We start from the raw sequence: 4,180 nt of genomic DNA on the forward strand, positions 1-4,180 counted from the left end.
TTGTTATTATTATTATTATACTTTATTTTTATAAACTGTTTATAGTGATAGTGAGTCTGAGTTTCTTAATAGAGACTCAAGTTTAATTCTCACTTACAACACTTTTGGGGGACATGAGTGACTCAAAGAAGGAATACTGGAATCTTTGTGATCTCCAGTTCGATCTTGAGATCATCCGGGTTTTACCACTAGTGGGTTTTCGGGCGGGTGGGTTTCTCCGAAACTAGAGATAACCTGGAGGCGCTTAAGTGCTCCGTACGACTGAGTTGGGCCAGCTGACGGTGACCTTTAGCCAGTGGGTCACCCCATATAAAATACCTAGACATTTTATGTTTGTTGGGCGTTAAAAAAATAAAATAAAAATATTTTTACCATTAGTCCGTGATTAATTTCATTTGTACCAATCAAAACCGGATATTAATATAAGTATATAACCATGGAGCCACCAGCATTGTATTGAACACAAAAAAATGTCAGCAACCTTCTTCCCTTCACCACCATCAATCAACTCACTCACAGACAAACCCGCCCCCATCTCCGTCCTCCGTCAATCCCACGCCCACCTCCTCAAAACCGGCCAGATTCACAACCCATTCACCGCCGGTTCACTCATCTCCTCAGCCGCCTCATCATCACTCTCATACGCCCACTCACTCTTCACCCACACACAAAACCCTAATCCATTCTCTTACAACTCATTAATCCGAGCATACGCCAACAGCCCAACACCCGAAGCCTCAATCAATCTATTCATTAGCATGCTGCTTGATCATCATGTTGACCCGGATAAGTATACTTATACTTTTGTATTGAAAGCCTGTTCGGTAATAGGGAATGTGGGTGTTGGGAGACAAGTTCATGGGCATGTGGTTAAGGTTGGGTTTATGGGTAATGTTTATATTTGTAATACTTTGATTCATATGTATGCGAAAGGCGGCTTTTTTGAAGTTGCACGGAAGCTGCTCGATGAAATGCCTGAGAAAGATGTCGTGTCGTGGAACGCGGTATTGAGCGCTTATGTGGATTTGGGGATGATGGGGTTTGCGCGTAAGTTGTTTGATGAAATGCCTGAGAGGAATGTGGAGTCTGGGAATTTTATGATTTCCGGGTATGTTAACGACGGGATGGTGGTGGAAGCGAGACGTGTGTTTGATCGGATGTTCGTGAAGGATGTTGTTTCTTGGAATGCGATGGTTACGGGTTATGCTCGTGATGCGCAGTTTGATGAAGTGTTTCGGCTGTTTGAAGATATGCGGAAGGCTGGGGTGAAGCCGGATGATTACACGTTGGTTAATGTTTTATCGTGTTGTGCGCGTGTGAATGGTTTGAGTCAAGGTGAATGGGTCCATGGTTACATAGAGCGAAATAGTATCGAGGTGGGCGGGTTCTTAGCCACGGCTCTTGTTGACATGTACTCGAAATGTGGGTGTATCGAGAAGGCGTTAGAAACGTTTGATAATACATCGAACAAAGATATTAGTACGTGGAATGCGATTATTAATGGACTTGCGCTCCATGGATATGGAGAACGCGCGATACAAATGTTTCATGAATTGTTAACGAATGGTTTTAAACCGAATGATGTGACGTTTGTTGGTGTGTTATCGGCTTGCAGTCGTTCTGGCTTATTAAACGAAGGTTACAAAATGTTTGAACTTATGGTGGACGAGTATGGGATCAAGCCCACCGTACAACATTATGGATGTATGGTGGACTTGCTAGGCCGGTTCGGGTTGTTAACCGAGGCTGAAAGCCTTGCGAAACAAGTTCCGTTTGAAGAGTCTCAGGTGGTGTGGGAGAGTCTTTTGGGTGCTTGTAGGAATCATAATGATGTTGATATGGCGGAGCGTGTGTCTAAGAAGGTTCTGGAACTGGGCCCGTGCGAGAGTAGCGGTTATGTTCAGCTGTCAAATGTTCACGCGTCGAAAGGTAGGTTTAGTGATGCTGTGGAGTTGAGGAGGAAGATGAAGGAACAAGGGGTGTGTAAAGATCCAGGTTGTAGTATGATTGAAGTTGATGGTGTTGTTCATGAGTTCTTAGCTGGTGAAGGAATGATTTTGTAGCATGAAATTAGGAATGTAATATGTACTGTAAAAGATGAATGCATTATTATTTATTAGCTTCCACAAATTTCATGATATATTGCATCACCATTTTCCTTTGTATATCTTCATCACCCTCACTGATCTGTCCTGGCTGTAATAATATGTGACTGGTCTGAACTTTTCTAAGTTGAAATTCTAGTATCGCAAATTGTTTTCGGTTCCTGTTTGACAAAACAACTTTTTAATAGTCAAAATGGGTTATAGGTCGAACGGTAGACTTGCAAAACCTTTTCTGTTTTATTAGTTTTGTATAAAAAGCTATATTATTACAATATACCATGAAGTAATTGAGTAGATTTTCTTGAAATAGTTTAGGAGTAAAAGTAGATAAATGTTTCCACAAAAAAAAAAGAACTTTATTGATGTTTAGGGAAAGAAGTTAGTAGAGGTTCGTCTTGTTATCAATTGGTTCATTATGGATTACTTCAATCCTTTTATATTGCATCCCATGTGATCAAAATTCAAAATAAGTCAACAGAAAAAAAATTAAATAATATAACGCTAGAAGGAGGGCTTGAACCTCTCACCTTGTGGTTAACAGCCACACGCTCTAACCAACTGAGCTATTCCAGCAGTTACTTTAAGAAAGGAATATACAGAACATATTAATGAGTGTACGATGAGAAGTGATGAGAATATCCATGTACCATTTTCCAGTCATGATTGAAAATCCCATATAACTTAGAAAAAGATAAACAGGTTTTGTACACATCGAACCCTCAATTATTTATTCAATACTGTGTTAATAGAATTTAAGGTGGAGCAGGATTTAGGTTGTACTGAGTTACTTTGATACGAGACTCTAGACTGACCCAGGACCAGATTAACTAATCATATTTAGCGGGTCTTTGGTTTTCATTTTCGTATTGAGTTCGGGTTTGGTTTGGTTTTGTTTAAGTAAAAGTTGGGAAACCTTTTGGTTGTGATAGGTTGGTTATCCATGAAAACATTTTAATTACCTTTGTAGCATCTCCTGTTGTTCTATTGTAGTAATTGTACATAGTATAAAAGTTACTAACAAAATATGTTAGCACAAAAAAGAAATAATCATATTCTGTTGTCATCCACCCGAAGACTAACCCAACCCAAAAGGACCATCTTCTATCGGTTTGGACTTTATAAAAAGTCATAAAGCAAATGCTTAGATACATTTTTAGTTTTTTAAACGACAATTCATATGTTTACATATATTAAATTACACTTTATTATTATTATTATTTTCACAGGACTTACCAATTATTTCATTTGAGAAGACGAACAATCAATTCATTTTAGAAGACGGATCCTTATCCAACACTCATATATAACAATCAATTCGAAAATTTGTTAGTAGAATATCAAATTTATCCTTCATTCAGTTAAAAAGCCAGCTGAATAAGAAAATTTCACAATAAGGTGACTACTAATTATTAACTATCTATTTTCCTAAAATGGATCATTATTTTGGCACAGGTAAAACAGAAATGTAGACTCTTGTTTTGAGATGAAGAAATAGAATATTCTTAACAAAAATTATCTAAACCAGAAAATAGAAGAAGAAAATTGTTTATATTCTTGTATAAAGGTAATAATTTTTTTTATAATATTAATAAAACTTGAAGAGAAATCGAAACATTATATCCAGTCATTGCAAGATGAATCAAGGGTGTAAGTTGTAAAAAGAGTATTGTAGAGGAAGGGAGTTTGGTATCAATTTATAATGATGTAAATACAAAACTATTAGTTTTAGCTTTAAAGCATCTTCAAATGTTACGATCATTTCAAAAGCCCACACAACAAATCTTTTGTATCATAAAGCATAAACAATATTTTAAGTTAAATTGCAAAATCCGCCATCTAGGTGATATAGATTAGCCACATAAACCATCATCGTAATTAACTTATAATAAAAAGAATCTTGCATTAGGCTATATGTAGTGGAGGGGCTATAATTGGGGGCGAATTGTGACACGTGGCACCCAATCAGCAAAGGGGGCGAATTTGTTTTTAGGGTGTAATAGTGTAGGGGCTACAAGTTGGGCCCACAATATCTTTTTTTATTATTTTCTTTTTATAATTAAACTAATCAAATAAAA

The 4,180-nt window shown here is 37.1% G+C and overlaps 1 pseudogene; it reads left to right on the top strand.

The window, feature by feature from the left end:
- Positions 1–470: 470 nt before the first annotated feature.
- On the top strand, positions 471–2,086 carry LOC143548603 (pentatricopeptide repeat-containing protein At4g18840 pseudogene; annotated as a pseudogene).
- Positions 2,087–4,180: the final 2,094 nt, after the last annotated feature.

Source organism: Bidens hawaiensis, unplaced genomic scaffold (genome assembly GCF_021521415.1).
Source record: "Bidens hawaiensis isolate Kalapana, Puna unplaced genomic scaffold, B.hawaiensis_p1.1 tig00015203_1, whole genome shotgun sequence".
Taxonomy (NCBI): Eukaryota; Viridiplantae; Streptophyta; class Magnoliopsida; order Asterales; family Asteraceae; genus Bidens; species Bidens hawaiensis.